This window comes from Morus notabilis, unplaced genomic scaffold (assembly GCF_000414095.1).
Source record: "Morus notabilis unplaced genomic scaffold, ASM41409v2 Scaffold49, whole genome shotgun sequence".
NCBI classification, from domain to species: Eukaryota; Viridiplantae; Streptophyta; class Magnoliopsida; order Rosales; family Moraceae; genus Morus; species Morus notabilis.
Window position 1 is genome coordinate 154562 of NW_010358054.1, and position 26365 is coordinate 180926.

The 26365-nt window shown below is 34.6% G+C and overlaps 1 long non-coding RNA gene across 1 annotated transcript; it reads left to right on the forward strand.

Annotated features, from left to right (window-relative positions):
- Positions 1 to 16686: 16686 nt before the first annotated feature.
- LOC21397083 lies at positions 16687 to 24597 on the forward strand. The gene is made up of 3 exons (XR_002901576.1): positions 16687 to 16701; positions 23927 to 23957; positions 24528 to 24597. It is a non-coding gene; the product is annotated as an uncharacterized LOC21397083 (long non-coding RNA).
- The last annotated feature ends 1768 nt before the right edge of the window (positions 24598 to 26365 follow it).

Sequence of the window (26365 nt, forward strand, 5' to 3'; positions counted from 1 at the left end):
ATTTTTAATTCGAATTGAGATGTGACTTTATGTGATATTTTTTTATTGTAACAAACAAGTTAGATGTGACTGTTTCTCAGAGCTACAAAATTCAAATTCTAAACTCAAATCAATAAAATGAACGGGGCCTAAGCATTCTTTTTATTGATTCAAATTGAGACATTGAGTTAAAATTTATTTATGTGACAGAAAACACTCTAATAAAAAAGTCTGAATTTAAATTTCTATGAGATAAAATAATGCAACAAAATGTTTGAAGTTGTGATTCGAGTTGCGAAAAGAATTACTCCCAAAAGTCCTTGGGAAGAAATAGAATAGCAACTAGCAATGCAATAGCAAAGAAAGAAACGATGTCATTTTCTTTTTTATCATTGAATCGTGTGAATGGCTGCGATTGTGTGACCGTCCAAAGAAAAAAGAAAAAAAGAGAAATAGAGAGATATCTTATTCTTCCATTGTTATGTTTATAGACCCTTATCTATACTGGAAATATCCTTGAAGCTTTCTAAACCATTTATCTAAAACACTTGTTCTTCTCCACCATCTGATTTGACCCTCTCTTTCCATCTTCAAGTTTTTCTGCTTTTTTACTTAGCCTCTTTCACTCGGATCTTTCATTCTGGGATCAACTTCTTCGGTTATTAATTTTGTCATATGTTGTTTTGGTTGAACCAAATATGAGATCGTTTCTTCTTAATTTGCGTTGTCACCCTCTGAACACCGTCGTTTCTTTTACATCAAAATGATGTCGTTTTAGCGACTGGATCTTTCCACTCCGACACTAATACATGAGAAAACTATTGGTCAAGCAATTAGTGATTCCTTATGTTAGTCGGTCATTCATTCATTCATTCATATTTCATAATGCTGGTCATTTTCGTAACTATTAATTCTTCTTACTAGGATAGAATTTTCCTCATATACATGCTAGCTATTATTGATGTGACAAAAGTGTATTTATTATATATGGACAAAAATTATATCAAATCAGGAGACTTTTAAACGATTTTAGACGTTTCGTACGGGTCGAATACTTTTGAAAGCTAGCTCACATTGACTTGAGCAGTTGACTCATCTTTTTAATTTCTTCAGCTGATCAATAAGGTGATGTTTGTTTTAATAGTTTTGTCTAGTTTAAGATCATACTTCGTAGTTCTGATGTAGTGTTTTTCTCTCAAAAAATTTAAATTGAAAGAAGAAAATAGAGATAAACCCACCTCAACCTTACACAAAAAATTGAAGGAATGCCCTTTGTGTTATGATCAGAGCTCTTAAAAGATGTCAGCTTCAAAGGAGAATTCTAACAAAAAATGATTAATTTCAATGAAAAGGACAGTTGTGCTAGTGCGCTAGTGTGTGGGCTACTAAGTTACTCCCATGCAGTGCTGAAATTTTGGACCGGCCGCCCGCGACCACTGAAAAGTCAAAATTTTTACCTGATGACCGAGCCCGAACTGCCTGAATTTTTGGGCTGCCCGATCCGACCCGAATTTTCTTCTTGGACAGGCTTCGGGCAGCCTTTGGCTGTCCGTGCCCGGTCGGGCTGCCCGATACCCGACCGAGTTGCCCAAAATTTTAAATATTTTTTATATTATATTATATATTTATATATTATTATATATATATATATTACAATTTGAAATTTAAAATGAACACACGAACTATATAAAAAATTATTTCTTTATTGATTTTTAAATTTGTAATTCATGATTGTCTCGTTAAAAACCTTACCAAGAAAAATCCAATTGGGATAAAAACTTGGTAAGGAAAAAAGAGTGCAATCATTGTGTGATGAATTACAAATTTGACGAACTTATAAAGTTTATACAAGATTACAATAACAATATACAAAGTAAATAAATATTTACAAATTACAATAATAGAATTTAATTTGAAGCAGAAGGATCGTCTTGAAAATTAAAAGTTAATCTATTAAATTTGTCGATCAATTCTTGGCTTGCCAGTAAAATTGTATCGTGTAAGCGTTGATCGGAACGATCACAATCCTTGATGCACACCAAAGCTTCAACAATATCATGTTGCAATGCATGTCTTCGCTCTTCAAGTATTCGGCCGGTTGTATTGAATGCTTGTTCGGCTGTAATAGTAGAGACTGGAATCGAAAAAATATTCATTGCCAGTCGTGTTAGGATCGGCCAAGTTAATGCTCGTAGCCTCCACCACTGAACCAAATCAAACATTTCACTATTGTCTACAACTAATCCCTCACTCAGGTACGCCATTAACTCGTTGAAGCTGCCGCTATTGCCGCCACCTCTTGATGAAGATCCACTCCCATATTCTTCTTGACCTTGAGTCGTCGTTGTCGTCTTCTTCCTCTTCTTAGACAACCCAAAAACATTCAAGAATGAATGCGGATTGTCGTCTCGTTGTTGCGGTTATTCTACACGATGTGTGTTTTTAAAAAGTCACCTAAGTTATCTAATCCACTTTCTGAACTATCTAATTTTAATCTAATGTCGAAAATAACACTGAAACCATACAACATTGGTAATTTAGACCAATCTTTTTTAAACTTTTTTTCCATAGAAGCGATAGGAACTCCTAAAACATCGTGTGTCCTAAATTCATTAAATAAAATATACATTCTTAAAAATTCTCCTAACGCTAATGGTGACGTTGGGTAATAAGTTCCACTAAGCTTTAAAGTAACTTCGTTAAATCTACCTAAAAAGTTAAACAAGAGTTCGGTAATTTACCAATCAGTTTCATCTATAAATCCTGGTCCTAATTTTACACTAACATAATTTGTTATTGCATCTTTATAGGGGATGCATTGTTCAAGCATTATATAAGTGGAGTTCCATCTTATGGGCATATCTAAGGCTAATACTCTAGGATTTTGATTACATGCTTGTAGAAATTTAAACCAATCTTGTATTCTTTTATTACTACCTTGAATCCAAACAATGTTATCTCTAATTCTTTTAATATGACCTGACATTGATTTTAAACCGGATTTCACTATTAAATTAATTATATGACATGCACAACATTGGTGAAATATATCATTATTACCGAATAAACTTAAATCATTTTCAAAAAGTTCTATTGCTTTAGTATTTGCATTATCTAATGTTATGGCCATTATTCTATCCCTTAAACTATATTCATCAATGACAGATAAAATTGTATTATATATTAAATTGGCAGTATGTGATCCTATAACACATTTAAAACTTAATATTCTCTTATCTAAATCAAAACCTTTATAATAATGTCTAGTTACAGCTAAATAATCTTTGTTGGCAATGGTGGACTAAATATCCACCATTAACGCAACGCAACCACTAGTAGAGTGTAAAAGGTTGATTAATGCTTTCTTTTCTTGTTTATATAATTTTAATACATCTTTCCTAAGAGTAGTTCTTGAAAAAAATTGTGCATTAGGATTATGTACAATTTTAATATAATGTTGCCAATTCTTTTGTTCAGTAAAACTAATTGGTTGATCTAATGTGGTTACTAAGCGTGCCATTTCTATACAATTGACTTGCGGATCGTATTTCCAAGTGGTTAGACCGCCGGTTTGACAATCAAACGATAATTGTGTTTGGCAGAGATCGGGTCCGCCTCCTTGCTTTTGAAGACACTTTTTAGAGTGTCTTCTCAAGTGTGTAGTGTCGTCATTAGTGTTACCTTGTAATTTATCACCACAATATTTGCATTAAGCTATGTATTTAATGTTACCGTTATTGTTGACCTCCTCGAATGTGTTGAAGTGCTCCTAAACTGCTGAGGTATGCTTGCATTTCTTCTTAGAACTTGCAACACTTGCACTAGCACTTCCGCTTGCCTTTCCTCCACGCCCACCACCATTACGTCCATGACCTCTAGTACGTCCACCAGGCTCGGATTTACAGTTTCCTCAGCAACTCTTTCTGTAGTTTGCGATTCCTGCGTTTGAAAAATATAAGGAAATTGCCCTTCTTCGATGTTGAATTTGGCATCAATGGGAATATCATCACCATAACTAGAAGAAGCCATTATGAAAAATAAGAGAGATTGAGAGTGCTTTGAGAGAGATTAAGAGAGATCGCGAGAGATTTAAGCGAGATTAAGAGAGATTTGAGAGAGATTTGAGAGAGATTGAGAGAAATTAAGAGATGATGAGAGTTTTTGGGTGAGGAAAATGGTTGGGGGAGGGGGGTATTTATAAGAAATTTTTTGGCTTGGAAAAAAAAAAAATTTCTCCCAAAAATTTAGTTCCAACAGCTATGGGATTTTCGGGCGGTCGGGTCGGGGTTCGGGCAAATTCGGGCAACGGTAATAAAAATAGCCGTTGGGGTTCACAATTCGGGCGGCGGTCGGGTCGGGCAAAAAAGAACCATTGGGCTCAAAATTCGGGTAAAAATCGGGCTAACGGTAAAAAAATTTGGGCAAAGTTCAGGCAAATTTGGGTTACGCGGAAAAATTTAAAAAAAAAATCCAACGGGCGGCGAACTCGACTTCTCTACTGGCGGCGGGCAGCCGGAATAGATTTTCCTCGGGCTGCCCAAGCCCGTGCCCGGCCAAAGTAGTCAGACGGGCGGCGAATGGCGCCTACCCGCTGTGCCCGAAAATTTTCAGGCATCGGGCATATCTGCCGCCCGAACTTTCAATACTGCTCCCATGAGAATAAAACAACGATAACCCATTGTCCTCACTCCTCAATTTTCGAGACTTTTTTGTCGACACAAATCCAGTTGCTTGCCTCTTTTTGTTTCATGAACCAATTAGCGCATTTCATATTTTTAGTGATTAATTACATAAATATCTCCTTGAATTATATGAGAAGTCTGGTTGGATATGTTTCTCCGGTTGTTAAAAAATAGGAGGTAGGTTGACACAAAATTAACAGTTCAAGGCACAGATTGACATAGAACAAATAATTTGAGTGATATTTATGAAATTATAAGTAGTATTACATTAATCATTTTGTTAGTATTATAGAAGGAATGAGTGTTTTAAACAATTTTAGATAGTTTAAGGGATTAAATGATTTTCGAAGTACGAGGCATATTCAAATAACATATATAGTTTAATGGCATTGATGAATTCATCCTTTTTAAGGTTTTTTTTCTATAATTTTATATACGTCAATTAAAGCTATTTTCGGTATCAAATTTACTGCATATTCTGGTCAGATTTATTTCCTAAATCTATATGTGTTTGTGTGTAAAGGAAATACGAATCTTTCAGACGTTTAGCAGTTAAAAACCCTGAAATTTAATTCCTAACCCTCTTCTTTTTTTGTTTTATTATTGCAATATTTTTCTTATTTGTTATCTTATCATTAACTTGCCCCTTAGTATTCTCATGATAGTTTATCCTATTTGGTTAGGCTTTAAGTACTTTGCGCTATATGATGGTTTTTTCATGATTTATCTTTTTTATTTTACTAGTCTTAAGTGTGCGCTTTGTGTTTGTGATTCATTTAAAATAATAATTAAATAATTTTTTTTTAAAGAGAAGAAAGAAAAAAATGGCATAAAAGAAATGAAGACAAAAACGGGAAAGATTTGAAGCAAAGGACATGAAAAAACTATAATTTATTTTGTTGTGTTTTAATTAGTTTTATTTTGTTTTGTTTGTTGTGTTTTTCATTTAATTAAGTATGATTTTATTTTATTTTAGCGCTTTTTTGTTTAAATTTGAATGACTATATAGTATTTTTATCTGAGCAACATCAATAATTTATCGCAAAACGGTGTTAAAACATATAAAATCATACCACAAATCAACACTTTTTCCTCTTTTTTTAGTTTTTGTTTAGTTCTAATCTTAAACACGTTTCACACACGCATGATTAGTTTAAAATAATAACTATACAAATTGTTTATAAAACAAGAGAGAGAATTAAAAAAAAAACAACTACAAAAGAAATGAAAACAATTACAGGGAAAAAAAGCTTAAGCAAAAACATAGGGAAAATTTTTAACTTATTTCATTGTTGCATCAAGTCGGGCCCTTCACTTTCTCCATCCGGTCAATCACAAGACGAAACGTGGCGTTAGTGTCGGCCACTCAGAAGCTGTGGTGGATCGTCTGCTGTGTGTCTACTTGAGCTCGATTTTTTTCACCAATGATATTTTGACAGATGGCTACTCATTTAAGGACACCAATGTCAGTTTGCCACGTTAATCGTACTAAAAGGATAACCCAATTTTCGAGAGACACGTGGAATTTTCGTTGGGCCAACCACACCTGATTCTTTTCTCCAGAAAAAAAAACATTTTCTCAAATGAATTGTAAGAAGAAACAGATAAAGTCTCGTTAATTTTACCGATTTGAGTTTAGAATTTAAGTTTTGTTACAGTAAAAAGCTCTAAAAATAGTTATATCTAACTTTTTTATTACAATAAAAAAATTTTCACATAAAATTACATATTAATTCAAATTAAAAATTCATATCAACAAACTAGACAGGCTTAAAACGTTTCGTATGCCTCCAAACGAAAGAAAGTGGTGTTAGGTCTAATTATCTATTTTTTTTAAGGAGGTAAAATCATCACTTTGACTTTTAGTTTGACGTTCTTTCTTTCTTTTTTTCTTTTTGATTGGGTCAAACGAAACAAATTGCATTGCCTAAGAAAAAAAAAGAAATGCGGAGAAATGCTAATGAAATTACATGGAAACTGAAAACTTGTAAAAGAATACGAAAAAAATTATTGCAAAATGCACTCAAAATTATTTATGTTAGAAGTGTATTTCCTTTATCAGCTTTTAAATGCAATATTAGGGTTGGAATAAGGCTTCTTCATTTGCATTTAAATTTAAATTACAACTTTATTTAAGATCATATTCTTTCGTAAAATTTGAATTTTAATTTGAATTTGAGACTAAAATCTGTGGTCAAATTCTCATTTTAACTCAAGTTCTTAAACTCAAAAGAAAACAGAAAAGTAAACAGAAAGTAAATAAAATAATAGGTTGAAACAAAATAGAAAGGGGGAAAAAGAAAAGAAAAGGGAGAGGGCAAAAGAAAAAAAGAGAACAACATGTTATACATATAAGTAGATCTAAATTCAAATAGTAGTAGCAAAAATATCAGAAGTTGATAATAATACAAAATCATGGAAGGATACCATAGGCAAACGAAAATACATGGAAAAAAGCAGAATTTAATAGTGAAAAAAGGAAACTAACATATATGCATATATGTATGTAAATAATTTTTGAATTGAATATTGATTCAAAAAAGGTAAGAGCATATGAATAAACAAAAAATAAGGGAAAAGAAACGGCAAAAGACTATGAATCAAAGGATGTAGATAAAAGCAGGACAAAATAAAAAACTACATTCATGGCAAATAGACATCAATTGAAATAGTAGTAGTAAAAATATCAGAAGTTGATAATAATACAAAATCATGAAAGGATACCATTGGCAAAGGAAAGAACGTGAAAAAAGTAGGATTTAATAATGAAAAAAGGAAACTAATATATATGTATATATGTATGTAAATAACTTTTAAATTGAATACTGGTCCAAAAAAGGTACGAGTATAAGAATAAACAAAAAAAATAATAGAAAAGAAACAACAAAAGGCTCTGAATCAAATGACGTAGACAAAAGCAAGATAAAATGAAAAAACCACATTCACGGTAATTTTTGGACAAATCATATCAAACTCAAGGTGTCAAGGTTATTCATAATCATCATTGCTATGAGGGAATAAGAAAGGGAGGGGGAAGATGGTTAGGGGAACAAAAAGGGGCAAGAAGAAAGGGAAAAAAAAACAGAAAGGAGAATTAATTGTAAAACATCTAAAGTAAAGACATGTATCTAAGCAAGTTGCTAATAAACAAATGAATTGCAAGTAAACATGTCAATGCCATTAAGTAATGATAAAATAGTGAAGCTATAAATCTATAATGACCAAGAAAATTCTAGAATTAAATAATGTAAATTTATTTATTTATGTCAAGGATTTTTCTCAGTAATATACTGTCATATTTTGTGACTAAATGATTTATGGAATTAATATTAGTATTCTTATATTCTGTAGCAAGTTTTATGATGAGTTCATAATTTAAGAACAAGTAAATTCAATTGATAAATTCTTACCGCAATTAAGGCGGAAGAATTCTCCGTGCATATACAATTTGAGAATCCTAATTCTAAGAATCTCTTAGTGTAGTATAATGTTAGCAGCGTATAGAAAAACGCTATGATATTTAAGGAGAAAACCCTTAATTTCCAAACATATAAAAGAAAATTAAAGGGGTGGTATATCAGTAAAGAAATTCAGATGCAATATAAGTTTAGAAGTTGACAAAGTCGGGAACTGAAATTTCCTGTCAACTAGGTAAATTCCCGAAAGTCAGAATGAAGTAATAAGAATAGCTATAAGAATAGAACATTAAAGGGTGATTACCAAGTGTTCACTAAACCTGCCTTATGTAAGTAAGATGACATCAAGTAAGCAATTAGAAATTTAAATTAGGTAAGATACCGTTACTGACTTTAAGACTGCAATAAATAAGGATGTGCAGAATGCTGTGTTAAACCCACAAGTGGGCCAACACATGAATCTTAAGGTTAAGAAGTTAAAAAGAATTGAAAAACATCAATTCTAGGGTTTTAGAAATAATCAGAATAAAAAACTGACGAAAAATGGGTCCGGAAGGCCAAATCGTGTAAATTGGGGTTTCGACTGAAGAAAAACAAGTTTTAAGCGGGAATCGATCGAACTACCGATGATTGGTGATTCAGGAGTTTGTTCTTCATTCTTCTAAGGTGAGATTTCAGTTTTCCTCTCCTTTTTCTTACCTTGGCCGAATGGTTTGGATGTGGTAGAGAGTATGGAGAAAGTTTGCTAAGTTGATGATTGAGTTTCAATTGGTGAAAGAATTGACAACTTAGTGATTAAATGATGAATTTGTGGTTGTTAGATTATGTTTCTAGCAACTTTTAAATATGAAAATCATTGTGAGAAATTAGATGGAACCCTAGAGTATGGTTCTTAAGTTGCTTAAATTGTGTGAGAAAGATTGTTAGTTATGATTAGAAGATGAAGTAACGGATAAAACGAGCTAAGGATAGCTAGGAAAACACAGAAAAATAAAGCAAAACTCCTCCAAAATTTAATTTGAGAATTTGAAGTTAAACCTAGTTTTAATTCTAGAATTTGAGGCTAAACTTGGTTTTAGTTCTAAATAGAAGCTTTAAACTGTTTTCTTAGAAAAACACTACATAATTGTTAAGACAGTTTTGGTGTTGAACAGAGCAGTTCGTTGAAGAACTCGAAGTATAATCTCAGGAAAGTATGTCGATTTCAGACTTTGCTAATAAAAAGTAAGGTAATCAAGATTCAATAAACCTAATATTTAAATTAGAAACAAGGTTTTACAATCCTTAAGATAGGAAAAGAGAAAGCCAGCCATAAATAGAGAAATTAGACTTTCTTACAAGCTCGCTAAAATAGAATAGCAAGTAATAGTTAATCTCACTCTCTTAGTGGGTGTTCATTCTCAGAATCAAGAAAGAAAGAGAACAGACTCTTTGGCGAATAGAGGATCCCACTTTCTAAAACAAGTAGAAATCTTGCTTACATTATAAATAGATTTTAAAATGAACAGTACACATGAATTATATGTGTTTGAGTACATTCCATGTTATAGTATGTTATGTTATGTCATATAGCATACACCTTAATAAGTCAAGAGGAACCTATAAGAAGAAACTCAGTGGAGTGCCGTACCAGCCTCCGCGAGGGAGGTAATCAGACTCCGCAAGGGAGATGAAAGAAAAAAAAGAAAGGTCCTCCGCAAGGGAGGTACTCAGTTCAATTTAAATCACAGTGTCATTGAGGACCTTGCAAACCCTTACGTCCTGATGATTGCAAGCAATGGTACGAGCACTCGGACCCATAAGTAAATAAGATAAGTTCAAATAGTAAAACTATGATAAAACATCATAAGACAACATAATCAGTTCATGCATATATAGTCATGTGAACTTTCAGTTATTTTGTGAGTAATAGTTCCTACTTGCTGAGCGATAGCTCATTTCAGAGTATTTATACTGTAGGTAAGCAACCTGTACATAATGTTTGATGGACTGATGGTGAGGTAGCGGACGAGCGGAGTGGAGATCAGAGAATGGATATCGCACGCAGTTATTGTTGGGAATGGTATCCTAGAAGCATGAGATGTAATATAATATTTATTATTTATTTAATAAAAAATTTATTCATTATTTTATGTGCATATATTTATGAATATTTTATGAATATTAAATGAAAATTTCATGATTATTTATGTGACCTTAAACATTGTATATAAATGTTATATGCGAGAGGGTAATGTTTAAGGATAATAATAAAAAACGATGTTCATAATGAATTTAATTAAAGTTCATAATCTTTAATTAAAACATTATTAATACATGTCATTCCCATTTATAATTGAACGGTGTTATCCACATTGTTAATATGGTAAGATATTGAATGAGTGTATTTCACATAATGAGATTATGTGGAACAAGGACATAAACACAATATGAATTTCTAGTAATTTCTGTTAAGTATAAAAATTCTAATTGAGTCTATTGATGGTCATATATAGAATGATCTTAATCTTGAGTTCTTAACTGACTCATATTTATGGATTTGTGTCTTTTGATTTACTCAGTACGAATTCTGAGATCCTGAATCCTATTCCTTATATTTTGGAGACATGATGAAGTAGGTAGCCGAAAATGTTATTATACGAGATAGAATCCATTCCTTCTTGAGATAGAAGTAGATAAATAATTCTCTTGAGGGTTGATTCGGTACTTGGACCAGTAGGAGCACCGATTCATGTATGTGTTTTATGAATCACTGTCCATTAGAGAATCAATGATACTCAAGGATAAAGATTTAATTGAAGAAGTTAACGAATTTCACCTAGCTCTAATTATAAATTATTTATGGAGGATTAATCTATATGCAGTGACTATATCGAATGGACACTTCACAGTTTAGAAGTAATTTGTGTCTATAATTTTGAGAGTGCAATTCCAAGTTTATAGTGGAATAACTATTAAAATTAATAGAATTAATTAATTAATTAAAGTGTTTAATTAATTATTAATTTTATTGAAGCTCCGGATTATAGGTCCATTAGTCCCCGCATCGTCTTAATAATTCTACGAGACACAAAGAGCAAAATGAGAATTTTAGAATTATAGAATTCTAAAAATTAAACACTCAAAAATAATTAATTGAGAATTAATTATTATTTAAATAATATGATTATTTAAATTTGAATTTGAACACATCTAATTTTATCCATTTAAACTTATTTGATAAGTTATTCAATTTAGAATTCAAATTAATTTAAGTTTGACTTAAATTGGAATTTGAATTTGAGTCAAAATTAGACTGTAGGATAAATGATGATTTCTCTTCCTTCCCTATCTGATATTGGCGCCTACATAAGAATAAAATCCCTTATCTATGGCCGGCCATAATGGATAAAAGAGAAGAGGAGATTTTTGTTCCAAATTCAAATAGGAGATAATTAACAAGCTTTATCTTAGAGATAGATATTAGATTCATTCTAGAAGTTTGACTTCTATTCTATAAATAAGAGAATGATACAAAATTGTGAGACAATTTTTGAAAACAAATTTTAACCTAATTTTTAGAGTGGGAAGGAAAAATTTTTCTCTAAAAATTTCACATCGTGCATGCGTTAGTATTTGTGAAAATTTGAGTGTTTATTCTAACTCATTTTGTTTCAGGTGTGCTCACACACATGTCTTCGTGGATTCTAGGAATTGATGTGTAAGACATTGGTTTTCTAAACACAAAGCTTTGGAGCAAGGATTGTTCGAGGTCAAAGAACTCAAGTTATCATCCTAATCGGCCGCCGGGTATAATTCCTAATTTAGTTCTTATTAAATAAATTAATGTGATTAATTTGTTCGTGCATAAATTAATATAATCTATAGAGTATTTCAAAGGTTTTATGAAAATTTTTGTTATACACGATCCGCTATCCCCACGCTTCCGCATCCGAATTCGATTCGGTAACCAACAGTTATTTCCGCAATAGTTTAAAGTTTTAAAGATTTTGTTGAATATGTCTATGAACTTGTGTTTTGAAAGTTTGTAGTATGATTGTTAAGTTTGTATAAGCTAGCAGGATTTTGAGCAGTAAAAATATACCTATGTGTAAATTTATGCGTTAGAAAAGGAATTGTTTTTGAAGTATAAACACTTTACTATGTTCAAAAGTGAGAAACCAAAATTTATGTCGTTACATAAATTTTTAAAGAATGATACAACATTCTACATAAAAAATGAATGATATAGTTTTTTTTAGGAGAAAGAAACTTATGCCCAAAATGCTACAGCATTCGCTATAACATTTTGTTTCAGAATGTTACAACATTCGTTATAGTATTTTATTTAAGTTATAAGAAAATGCTACAGCATTTTAAAGAAAATACTACAGCATTCTATATAACATTTTAAAAATAAAATGCTACACCATTCATACAACATTTTAAAAAAATGCGGCAACATTCTATATAGCATTTTTTTTTTAAAAAAGGTCTCTCAAATTTTGAGAGTTTTAGAAAGCATATGTTAAAACCAGTTACAGTGATGACCAATCAGCAGGGTCGTTACGGTTGGTATTAGAGCATAATTATAGTATCAGCGACGGCCACGTAGCAAGTGGCCACTGCAAGCATCCTAACTCATCAATGCAATAAATGAAGAAAAGAAAATCAAGAATTACCTATACACGACATGAAATCAGCTAAGAAAAAGTCCACCGATACAGATAAAATCCCTGCACAAATTAATCCATCAGAGGAGAAGATAACGAACCTACGTAGGATTTGAACTAAGCAGTATTAGTTAGCAAATAAAATACTATAATACATAAATATAAAGCAGCGAAGGAAGCAACTGAAGTGGAGAAATATAGGAAATAAAAAATAAAAAATAAGAAGTAACAAATTAAAAATTAAAAACAACCATGGAGAAAAAGCTCCAATGCATATAGAACAATTAACGAAGAAAGCAGGTGGAGGGGAAGAAAAAAAGGGGAAAAAACAGAGCAAGAAACCGAAAGAGGGAGGGAAAAAAATAATAAAAATAACAAATAACTATGAACAAAAAACTTTAATCAATATAGAACAACTAACGAAGAGACCATGGACCGAAAAAGGGGAAACAAACCAGAAAAATTAAGTAGAAAACATGTAACCCATGAAAAATGCATAAAAATCGAAACGAAGAACACAAAGCAAGGCAAGGAAGAAGCAAGAAACGTAAATGGAAGAGGCGTGGACCAAGAATGGAGGGAAAATGGACCATAAATCACGAATGCAAACGGAAGAAGAACCCTAAAAAAATAAGCAAAAAAACCCCCAAATTTACACCCAAATTCCACCGGAGGAACCAACACACCGAAACCAGAAAGGAACAGCCGAAAAATTTCAACAATAACAAAGCAAGAGAGCAGAATCAAATCAGAATAAGAAGGGAGAAAAAAAGGGGACGAAATTGGCGGAGAAGAAGAAAATCAAAGGGGGAAGGAGTATTAGGGCTCCACGGGGGCGAAAGGATGAAGACGCCCAAGGTAGGCGAAAGGTAAAAAACGCTCGCAGCAGAGGCAAAACGAAAAATAAGAAAGCAGGGGTAAAAGTGTCCGAACACAACCCGACACCTAAAAAGACCAAAATACCAACCACTCACATATAGAGGAGGAGAATAAAAAAGATAAAACCGTCACTCCACTGCACAAACAACATAAAATGAGTGTGCATGAACAGTGATTTGGAAGTCTCCTTCAGTATATGTAATAACTAGTTTTGTGCCCGCATGCGTTGCTGCGGGAGAAGTTTTTATTAATACACTAACAAAAAAATCAGTAAATATATATGCATATATGATTATCTAAACGTTAATAAGAAAAAAAAAATTCTATTACTGTAGACTAATAAGACATAGAAAAGAACAATTATAGAAGCAGGAACAAATTTTTATCAATAGCATAATAAATAACACAAATCAACATAGCATATATCCAATATCAATAACTTATATAAGGAGCATATATGAAAATAAGTAGTAAAAGTACTTGTAACGCTCTGAATATGACTTGAAACACGAACTATAAGCCAGCCAAATACAGACGAAACAGAAATAAGTTAAGGGACTGAACAGTAAGTAGACCAAAATAAAACCAAACAAACAAAAAAGCCAAGAATGTTAGAGCAAGTAAAAAGGAAGAAAAAAATAAATATTCAAACAATTGTATTCAATCATTATAAAATATATTATAATTTAAAATAAGAATCTAATAGCTAAAAATACATTCACTGTAATTCTTGAAGAAATCGTATAAAAACAAATAAGTAAAAACAGATTGTAACAGTCACTATTCTATATTACAACTGATTAAGGGGAAAATATGTTAAATAGAAATACAAAGAGATATATATTATACTATACACTTGATAAGGATTACAGGTAAAAATAAGACAAAGATCCTTAATAATACCTGGAATATTCTCAGTCCTGCGTTAATCAGCCTATACCAACCAACCAAGTCAAAGCCAAAGAAATAGAACTAACACAATGGAGTAATAAATAAACCAGGGTAAAGCAGAGCAATAAATGATCAACGATGGAACATAGAAAGAAGGATGTTTGGTGTGAAGGAGAAAACATGAGAGAATTTAGACAGTTAAAATTAAAATATACAACGACAATATTTTATACATATAAAGAATAAGATAACCAATAGCAATGTCACACGTACTGGTTATAAGGTGGTGCATGAAAAATGCAAATGAAAAGCCTCTTCGGTTAAACAAAATACCCAAAATTTTTTTCTTGAAAAAAAAAAGAGAAAATTCCAAACAGTATTCAAGAAAAGGAAAATGAATGAAAAAGAAAGAGAAAAGTAGAGAGGAAAAAAAAGAATACTTTTTTTTCCCTTTTTTTCCAAGAGAAATTTCGTACATATTCTTAAAAATTGGAAAAGGAAAAAAATCTTCAAGTCATTTAATAAGTCTAAAAAAAACACAAATCAATGCAAAAGTACAAATTAATACCCTATGGATTACAAATCATCAACATGCATCAGCAAATTAATAAATGCAAAGAAAATCGATTGAGACAAATGGCAGATACAAAATCAGCAGGTAAAAAAATCTTCAGACGAAGGATTTACGTACACAGATGAAGCACCATGTAAACCGCTTTCTGAACAAATGAATCAGCTACTAAATAGAGGGAAAATCTCCAAGAACATTCGAGAATCATCAGTAAAGTGAGGAAAAAAAAAACAATAGAAAAGTAAGAGGAAAAAAACCAACAGCAGAAGAACAAAGTGATTAAAAAAAAGAACAACACGGACAAAGAAAGGGAAAAAAAACCAACAAACGAAAAAGAAAGAAGAAAAGGAACACGCCGAAAAAAGAAAAAAAAAAAAAAAAAGGGACACCCCCAAAAAAAAAAAAAAAAAAACGCAAGCGAAAACCATAACAAAAACCATCAACAAAAGGCATGAACCAAGAACATGTAAAACCCAAAATAAAGCAACGAATAAAAGAGAAGAAAGAAGCAAAAAATTCCAACAAACCTTCGACAGTGTTAGAAAGCTTAATCTATTAGGAGGTGGGCCAACAATAATTTTTATACTTAACACTCCTCTTCACATGTGGGCTGGATAATGGACAATCGTATAGGTAAATTAATTAGAAAGCCCAACACGTGAATATTTAAAGCCCGAGATATATTAAAGACCCAATACATGATGACAATTTTAAATGGAGATAAAGAGTACAATTACGGGGGTTTGAACTCAAGACCTCCCGCTCTGATACCATGTTAGTTTACCAATCTATCCCAAAAGTTTAAGCTATTAGGAGGTGGGTCAACAATAATTTTTATATTTTAACAAACATAACAAAAAATGGAAGAAGTAGCCAAAGTAAAATCATCAGCCAAAGAGAAAACCACCGAAGACCCAAAACTGAGGAAAACATAAGCACAAAAAAAAAGAAAGGAAAAAAAGAGAGAAAAGAAACCCTAAAAACCACACGCAGAAGCCAAATCAAAAAAAGAAGAGAGATTGAGAGAACAGGTAAACACAAAAATAATGAGATCTGAAGCCACAGCAGCCGAAAAGACCAAAAAATCACAGAGTAAAACATACGAAGAAAGAAAACCATAGGCAAAAAAAATATATAATAATGTCATTCATAATGGATAATTTTCAGGACGTTTGATTGCAGGATTCAAATAACGTGATTCAAATTATTTTTAATTTACATATATTTTTTATAAAAAAAAATTATAATAAATCACGAATCATAATTTAAATTAAGAAACGAATCCTTTTACAAAACATTCTATACTATGTTTCGTTTGGTTGAATAAAAAAGTAGAAAGTAATCGAAGCTGACTACTAAGGGCCCTTTGGTAGAGCCCACAAACACATACTAACAAATTATCGATATCTGTGGGTAATACACAAACTCAAACCCGAACATCAATATCTCCGAGGTGGTCTTGAACTCGGACCAGTTCTCAGTTCTCCAGTGGTAGTGAGCTCCACAATTTGCTCTCAACTCCCCGGAATTCGGATGGCGGAGAAACAGCTGATCGTCGCCGTCGAAGGCACCGCTGCCATGGGCCCCTACTGGCCCACCGTTCTCTCCGATTACCTCGAGAAGATCGTCAGGTTTATTATTCGATCCTTGTCCTCTTCTCAATGCTTTTTCGAAACTCAAATTTCTTCTTTTGATAAATTTTCTAGAAACAAAATTGTTTGTTTGTTAGTTGGGGCCCTTTTCTTTAATTTCATTTCCGTGGCTTGAGTTATTTTGTCTTTTGATTGTTGATTCTGGTTCAGATTTGTCGCTGTGAGGAACACTCTTCCTCTGCTTGTACATTTCTACTTTTCTTAATAAAGTTTTGTTTCCTTTCCAAAAAAAAAAAAAAATTGTTTGTTTGTTTGGTTGGTTGGTTTGATAAGTTACCGGAATTTGGAAAGAAAATTCAGAATTTTGATGTTGTTGTCGAGTGAAAAAGGGGGCTGATCAGTGTTAATTTGTTCTGACAACTGTTTCGTGGCTTTGGAATTCGATTTGATTCTAGTTCTTTTTCTTTTTCTTTTTTTTTTTTTTTTTTTTTTTTTTTTTTTTTTTTTTGAGATTTGAAGATGCTTCTTCTGGTTTTGGAATTTATTCTTGGATCATAGAGTTTTAATCCAGTTTTTAATTTGTTTCGCATATAATGAACCTTAAAAGTTTCTTTAGAAGCACAATCTCCTTTTCCAAAACCCTAATTTTGAATATAACCAATACAACAATGTCATGTTTTTGATGGAGTTTGATCTAGTTTCAATGGAGGATTAAATTTACTCATCATAACTGTTGTCATATTATTAGGCATAACTCATTGGGAATAATCAGTAAGTTGTGTGTATGGACAGTTTCAATGATGTTGAAAGCAGTTTATCAAAATTGAAACCCTAGTAATTTTGCAATTGCTAGTTGTTAGCGTCAATTTATTTCCTAATTCGAGCTAGAAGACGTGATGGTGCATAGCCGGAATCTGTTTCATTTTGACTAGATATGGGAATCGTGATTATACCTGCAAAATCCGTGCTTTTGGATTAATTTCCTTCCATGTATTGTGCGCCCGGTGCGGGAATTAATTAACTATTTATTGGCTGTTCTTGAAAGGAAAAAAGATGTTTGCTGCTGTAGGATCAAGAATTGTAATTGTTATTAGTTGGACCTTCATAGTACAATACCGGATTGATATGCCACATTTTGTTTTGTGGCAAAGCAACCTGACCATGGTTTTGCCACTACAATCAAATTTTCTTTATGCTACATCATTTGAGTTAGTCATTCTCTAAATACGGGCATATGAATTTTAAAAATATGTGCTTCAAATGATGAAATCCATATAGGACGGTGGTTTTTAGATGGCATTGCAGCTATCTTAAAATAGTGATGCATAACTGACAACCTTGAAAAGTTTAACTTTTGATATGGTAACTTAGCTTGGTTATATTTCTTATGCGTAATAGACACAATAAGTTAGTGGCAAGGGGCAGTTCTCTTTTAAGGTTTCTAAGTTGAGTTCTCACTTTTCAGTTTGCTTACTTTACTAGTTTGATTTTTTCCCCCGCTAAATTACAAATTCATTCATGTGTATGTGTTTTGACAAGAATTAAGGATATAGTTTTGTGATTGTGTAGTTGCAAGACGTATAGGTTAATATTATTGCGTGTGGGAAAATGTAATCTTCATACAGCTGTATTAGATAGTTGACTAGGAAAATCCCCTAATATGAGGGATTTGAGATAGGGTAGATTCTTGATTTACTGCTAGGGATTGATTGTAACAGCTAGGGGTTAATTGTACATATATGTAACCTTCTATGTAGAATACTAATCAATTGAGAAGAGCAATTTTTCAAACTTTTTTTTTCCTCTAATTTTCCACATGGTATCAGAGCTTTAGGCTCGTTTTCTGGGAAATTGATCTCTCTTGGCCTTCCTTGCTGAGCTTGGTTCTGCCTTCACGGCCTTTTTGCCGTTCTTCTCTGTCGTTTTTCCCTATCCTTAATGGCCATCTTCAGAGAGCCTTCATTGCTCAAATTGTCAGGGTCTTCATTGCCCAGACGGTTGTTGTTCATTTCCTAGCACCTTTGATCTAGGGATTTTACCGCTGCCTGACATCTCCGCCGTTGTTCGCGCACCATCATCAGAAGGGCTCAAATTGTCACCGCCATCTGCTAAAGCTCATATCATCCCCGCCTTAGATCGTCGCCGCCATCTCTCCAGTTTGAATCATCGCCGGCATCTGCTATGGTTCGAGTTGCTACCATCTTATGCTCTGGTTCCGATCATTGCAATCGCCACCCTATGCTAGGATTCCAATCATTGCAATCGCCGTCATCTGTTCAGAATGAGCTGTTACTCTCAAGTCACGCGCCTCGGACGAAGAAGGAGAAGTCTGAAATTGTTTGAATGACAAATATAGGATATGTTGGCCTTTATTGCCATTTTTTGGGAGAGCCTTTATTACCGTTGACAACTCTTAACCTTCATTGTTGTTGCAACCACACGTCGAAAACAACCGAATATGTTGGAGAACTCTTACGTACTTGCTCATTGGTACATTCAGGTAAGTTTCCCATTTCCATTGGATTAAATGTCTCGGATGTAACCTTTACTAATTCTTGGATTATAGACTCAGGTGCCATTGATCACGTGACCCATTCATCACAAAAATTTTGCACCTATAGCCCGTGTCCAAGCAGTAGGAAAATTACCACAGCCAATGGATCATTAACCACTGTTGCAGGTATAGGAGATGTTAAAATTAGTCCCACAGTTACACTTAGAAATGTGCTCCATGTGCCAAAATTGTCTACTAATCTCATCTCTATACAAAAGCTTACTCAAGATTTGTCTTGCAATATGGATTTTTTACCCTACTTACTATGGATTTCAAGACCAGGAGTTAGGGACAATGATTGGACTTGCTAAGGACGGGAGGAGCTGTACTCCTTGGGGATGCCGAGCAATCAAAACGTCACCGAGTAAATCACCATCATCACTTCGGTCTAGCCTTTTCAAACTACGAAGCAATAGCTAATAAAGTATCAATTGTTGTCATCTTATTCTAGAGAGAGAAGAGGAGAGAGAAGAGCTCTCCTTTCTCTCTAGAACTTTGAGAGTTGTGGTTTGTCTTAGTTCTTTACTTTTTGGCTTGGTTAGATGTTTATATCTTAATAAGAATGAGGTATAAACACTTTCATCAGGATTTTAGAACTAAGTATAAAGTTTTCATCTTTAGATTAGATTACTCAAGAAGTAAGATTGAGATCACCGAGAGAAATAGAGTTCGAAGTTTTTCAATACAAGTGGATTTTGGATGTGCAGCATGGCTGTGCAAAGAAGTCGACGAACCACTGATCAAGGGCAAGGAGGGAGGATTCAGAAGATTCGACAAAGGGTCAAGCTATAGGTTGATATTAAATGCAACAGGAATAAAGGCGGGAATTTCTTGAAGATTTCGAAGATACAGAATGGAGGAATAAGAAACATAGTAATTCAAGGTTGGGAGAAGTTTAGAGGTTGTCTTCAGAGTTTCTTCAACCGAGTAGTCATCAGAAAGTTGAACTGACAATAAGATCTGTGGAAGGAAAGAAGAACCGGGAGGCGGGAGGGGAATAAAGAGTTTGAAGGGAGGGGAAGGCTAGTGAATAAACTGTTGCATCCAACAAATATGAAGATAGAAGCTAGAAATCCTAAGCAAACTAAGCAAGAGTACACAGCCTCAAACGACATGATAAAAACTTGGAAGTTGGCGGTTGTAGTTATTAGAAAAAGATCAGACATGTAGTGGGAAGTCATCAAAGGACTATTAGGAAGTAGAATGGGCAGGCCTGCTGAGTTAGTCCCCATGGTCGTTGACAGGGCCGTTTCATGGTGCAGAGACGATAAGGAGAGGAACTCTCTGATGACAGACAAAAATCTGTTTCTTTTAGGAGTTATTATAACCAGTATGGAGCCGTGGAGCATGCACTCTCATTGGAATTATGTTCAAATTGAGGCTAGAAATAGTTGGATTGGTATTGAAGGTCTTCCTTTAAACTTGTGGAACTACCATGTTCTAAAAGTAATAGGAGACACTTGCGGAGGTTCGCTTGAGATTGTTGAGGAAACTTTGAATCAATCTTTTTTATTGTATGCTAAAATAAAGATAAGAGGTTTTCCGGATGGTTTTATGTCGCCAGTTCTGGAGATTCCTTGTCAAGGCGAAACAATTCATCTAGGACTCTTTAACTTGGGTGTCAACTCCTCTCAAAACAGGGCGACTAATTACATAACTGGAGGTTTTTTTGTACAGAAGCTTCGAAGCAGAGGATAACATCGAAGCCGGATTGGCGAAGGAGAGTTGTATCACCAATAGTCAGGGGTTCAGATTTGTGTCCCATGGTAGTAAATGAGGTAGGAAGTCCGGCGATGAGGACGGGGAAGACGGTTTTCATGGCCGGGGAAAAACCCTAATGTCCGGTGGAGTATGCGGACAGAGGAATAATGGATTCGAAGGGTCGGTAGGAGACAGTTCACGGGACACTTGGTTATTAAACTTGGAATCGATGCCCAAGTGGCTATTACCTCAAGAATTCTAGAGGAGTGGGAGGTTTGAGAATATTTGTAGTGGAGGAGACACACTTTGAGAAGAGTGCTAATAATTTTTTGTTGCTTCATAAAAAGAGACCTTTGCTGATGTTTAGGTGTCTTAAGAAGATTTTATTGGGATTGAAGAGGTGCGTTTTCTCGTCGTAGATGAAAGCCCAAAATCCTCAACTTTCGAGAATCGGTAATTCACAATTTATTGAATTCCCAGAACTGGGCTTTAATTTCTGATGCTCTAAATCTCTCATCTCTGACCTCAATCACACCTTGTGATCTCGGGGATAATTCTGAGAGGCTATCGATAGAAGGGGGTGGAGTAGATTGGGAGACTATTTTGGACGGGATAGATAGGGGATTAAGTCCGCAAGAGGCTGCTCTCTCGCTGAATAACAACAACATGCAGATCATAAGGAGTGAAATTAGTACAGTGAACATCGGAGGCAGAGAAGTGGAATGGAGCCGAATTAGAGCCTTGTTATAGAAGATGCAGGTACACCTTTCAAATTCTACTCCAGAATTGAAGGGAATTTCAGAAGTGGGAACAAAGTTGATTTGAAGGAAGGGGGATAAGGAACTGAAGAGCTTAGAATTTAATGTTCACTATGATAAGAGAGTGAACGGGGTATCAAAAGATTTTAAATGAAGTTGATGACATGGAATATCAAAGGGGGAGAAGAGGAGTATGAGAGATAGTGTGCAAGGAGAATCCAAATTTGCTGATTGTTCAAGAAGTTAAGCGGAGGGAGATTAACAGAAAATTCGTGGCCAATATATGGAAATCCGGATTTAAAAAATGGGCCTATTTATTGGCTGTGCCGTTCAGGAGGTATTTTGCTAATTTGAGATGTTAGACGGGTTAAAGTGGTGGAGTTTCTTATGGGAGTTTTCGGTTACAATAAATGATGAGGAGGAAGAGGGGGAATTTTGGTGGCTTTTGGGATTCTATGGGCCTAACCATTATAATAAAAGGAATCTGTTTTGGGACGAGTTGGTGGGCCTCTGGTCACTTTGTGGACAAAGATGGTGCATGGGAGGGGATTTCAATGTTACTGTATTCTTGTCAGAGAAAAGTGGTAGTTCTAGGATTACGAGAAGTGTGAGGCTTTTTTGACGAACTTATTAGAGATCTGAAATTGGCAGACTTGCCCCTGAACAATACAAAATTCGCTTGGTCCAATTTCGGAGTCTCCCATTTGTTGTAGATTGGATCAATTTCTGCTATCCGAGAGTTGGCTGGAGCTTTTTCCTTTTGGCCGCCAAGAAGCGACGGTTTTGGATGATTGCCCAGTGCTATTTCACACTAAACCTCCAAAGTGGGGTCCCGCTCCGTTTAGATTTGACAAGTTTTGGTTGGCTCAAGGGGTTTGCGAGCTACTATGGTTGAAAACCATCCTAGAAGATTCGAAAATTAAGTGGGATGGTCCAATGAGACTCTACTGCGATAACAAATTTGCAATCAGCATTGCACATAATCTAGGGCAATATGATCGAACGAAGCACATAGAAGTAGACATGCACTTTATTAAGGAAAAGCTAGAAAGTGGATTGGTTTGTACTTATGTGTCTACCAAGCATGAACTTGTAGATGTGCTCACCAAAGGCTTGAGTAGTGCAGTATTTCAAACAATTGTATCCAGGCTGGGAATGGAAAACATCTAGTCACCAGCTTAAGGGGGAGTGTTGGAAAATGTAATCTTCATACAGCTGTATTAGATAGTTGACTAGGAAAATCCCCTAATCTGAGGGATTTGAGATAGGGTGGATGCCTCATTTACAGCTAGGGATTGATTATAAAGCTAGGGGTTAATTCTATATATATGTTACATTCTATGTAGAATATGAATCAATTGAGAAGAGCAATTTTTCATACTTTTCTATGAAATATGAAAATTACTCTAGAAACATGCTCTTGAGTTTTGCCTCTTTGTGGAACAGGATGAACTAAAAACCTCATTGTATGTCGAGTTTCCTAAAGTCACAAATCGCAATATGCTTACCTTGCTGCTCATACATTAGAACCATCCGTTCTTAGTATTTTACCTGTATCTTTCCTCATTTGCCAGGATTCTCTTCTTTTCCTTTTATGACCTTGTATGCTTTTATGGTTGGAAAATTATATAGTTTTGTACTATTCTCAATGTTGTCAACTCTCTAAAGAAACTGTGTTTTACGTGCTTTTTTTTTTGGATTGACGTAGGGTTTTAATGACCTATGTAGAAATTTTTGCTTTGCAAAGAGTATTCTTGTATCATAGCTTCTAAACTTACGACTATATTGTTTGCATAACTTCATAATCTGTAATTTAAAATAGTCAAGCAATCAATCATGTGACTTATATAAGAAATTCAATGATGCTTAGAGATAATTTAGTTGGAACCCAATATAGGCTTCATTCTCCAATTAATAATAGTTGTCCGTCCTAAATATTCTGGGACTGCATCTTTGAAATGTTTCTTTACTTTTCAAGGAACCTATGCAGAATTTTATTTACTCTTTATTTCTCGTTTTGTATATGTTTCTTTACATTGAATTGCTTAGTTTGGCAAGCAGAAAGAGTTCTGCAAAAATTGCAGGCTATTGAGCAAGGCAACGTTCAAGAAGTTGTTGTGGAAACTATTTTTTTAAATGAATAACAGTTATGGAAATAACTATGCATATGAATACTAAGCTCTTGTGACTTTATTTTCAGCTTAGTTGACATTGTATCTGTTCTTATATGGGAGAACTGATTTACATGCAGGTGTTTCTATGGGAATGAGTTGGTTGGGCAGGTCAGTTTTTTCTTTTTGCTATAATTTTTTTTAAAGTCATCCACCACTTCAAAATATATCCTGAATTAGAAATTTATAATCCATGTTTGCCACTTGAGCAGAATTGTAGGCCAACATTTGCTAGTAGTTATGTCTTATACGATCTTGTGGCTTTCTTTGTTCTCTTCCCGCCCTTTTAGTGTCTGGATTTTATTTCCACCCAAAAAAATTGCGTTTAACATTTTAAGTCATGGTACAGAAACTGCCATGTGACTGAAACATCAATTTCCATATTCTCTATCATATTGACTGACTACTCTAATCCTCTACAGTACAAGTACAACCATGCTACTATTTGTTGCATATTTTAGAGATACTATATGATAATTGCACATTTAGATGTATTGCCCAAAAAAAAATACCTGCCCCTTTAAATGGTTTAGTTTTGCCATTTAAAAAGTGGTTTTTTTTCTTTTTCTTTAGGGAACTAGGGTAAAAAAGGAGGATAAAAAAATAAAGTGGTTATTAATATGCAAGCTCTAAAATCTCTATCTATGATTTAGAATGAAATGAAAACACTCATTCATGCAGGAACGTCCGATGATTTAGAATGAAATGAAAACACTCATTCATGCGGGAACGTCTGATGTCTGTTGGTACCACAAAACTGTGTTGAGATTCAACCAGCAATGGTATATAATGTGCAAGCTCCTAAGTAAGATTTATCCTTCTGTTCTCTGAATTTCTTATTGATTTTTATTGGTTTCATTTCTCAAACACAGAAGACATCTAACTCTAACGTTGAGCTCGCCCTGGTCACATTCAACGCTCATGGATCCAATTGCGGTATACATTTTCCTCACCTTCATATTATGCCAGTAACTGGTTTTCATTGTTATTATTTTATTGCATTCTAAGATAACCGGTACGTTTTTTAGGAATATAACATGATTCTCTTCTGCTTCTTCCAACTCATGTGCTCCATTACAAGACAAATTTTCAATGAAAGTCATTCCGAGTCTGCAAAACTAAGAAAATTTTCCATTGTGCTTGACATTTGTGATTGAATTTCACTTCATAGAATAACTAAAAATTTTATCCCGTGTATTTGTGGTCACGAGTTAGAGATTAGGTTTTGTACATAAAATTCCTTGAAATGTCTAGTGTATGGATAGTTTTTCTAGATTTTTAAACTTTTGAATTGAATCCAATAATAGGAAATTTAGTTAGCATGGAGAAAGTCCTTGTAATTGCTATCTAATTCATAGAACAGCCAGCCGAGAATCTGACTCTACTTTTACTTTCCATTTTGCAGGTTGTCTAGTGCAGCGGAGTGGCTGGACCAGAGACATTGATAATTATTTGCAGTGGCTTTCAGCCATACCTTTTTCTGGTGGTGGTTTTAATGATGCTGCAATTGCGGAAGGGCTTTCTGAAGCTTGATGGGCCCCCAAAACCTCCACTGCGTTACACTTACGCCAGGAGAAGGCCCAAAGTTAATCAGGGTAAACTGGCAGGAGAAGGTGTTACGGAGAATGGTGAGGTGGAAGCTGACATGGAAGGAGCACGCAGCATGGGAGAAAGAGTTGCTGCTGGGAATACGCAATAGTCCTTCCTTCGAGATGAGGGCAGGAAGTTAGGAAACGGTTAGGAAGGAAGAAGAGAATAAAAAAGAGAGGAGGAAGGCTGAAGAGGACACGGAAGTTGTAATTGATTTCTTTGCTTAACAAGCTTAGCTCTAGGGAGTGCAAGGGGTCACTCGAATACCCCCACATCTCTTGTATTTTGTTCATTTCCTTCAGTAAAGTGGTGCGAATTTGTTTACAGGCCCTAATCAATAGACTCGGACTTAACAAAGTGGTATCAGAGCAACAATTCTGGGATGGCACCGGCCAAGAAAATGGACGAGATAGCGGTGGAGGTTCGCGAGGAGGTCCAGCGGGACTTGGAGACCATGAAAGGGGAGTTGCAGGAGGCTTTCCGTGAAGATCTCAAGAAGATTCCGAAGCTGGAAAAGAGCTTGGAAATGGTGATCGGGAAACTGGGGGAGCTTCTGAGGCAGCGAGAAGCTTCCACGCCGGGATCGACGGCTTCGGGCAAGGAGCTCCCTTCAAACCCAACCATGACGCCAGGCGGATTGAACGGGAGGAATGGTGGTCCGTTCGACACTGCGGGGCGCCAGGAAGCGTATGACGGCGGAGGTTTTGGGGGCCCATCATATGTTAGGATCCTGGTTGAGTCCCACATTGCTAAAGTATGGGCTTAGCATGTGGGTTTATAACCATTTGGGCACCCTCTCCCTACAAGCTAGCTTTTGGGGATGAGTTCTACCCAAGGGTTATAACAATTGGTATCAGAGTATGCTCCTCCTCAGACCCACGTTGCGGAAGGGGCGACCTGGAGAGGGGCGACCTGGAAAGGCCAGAGTG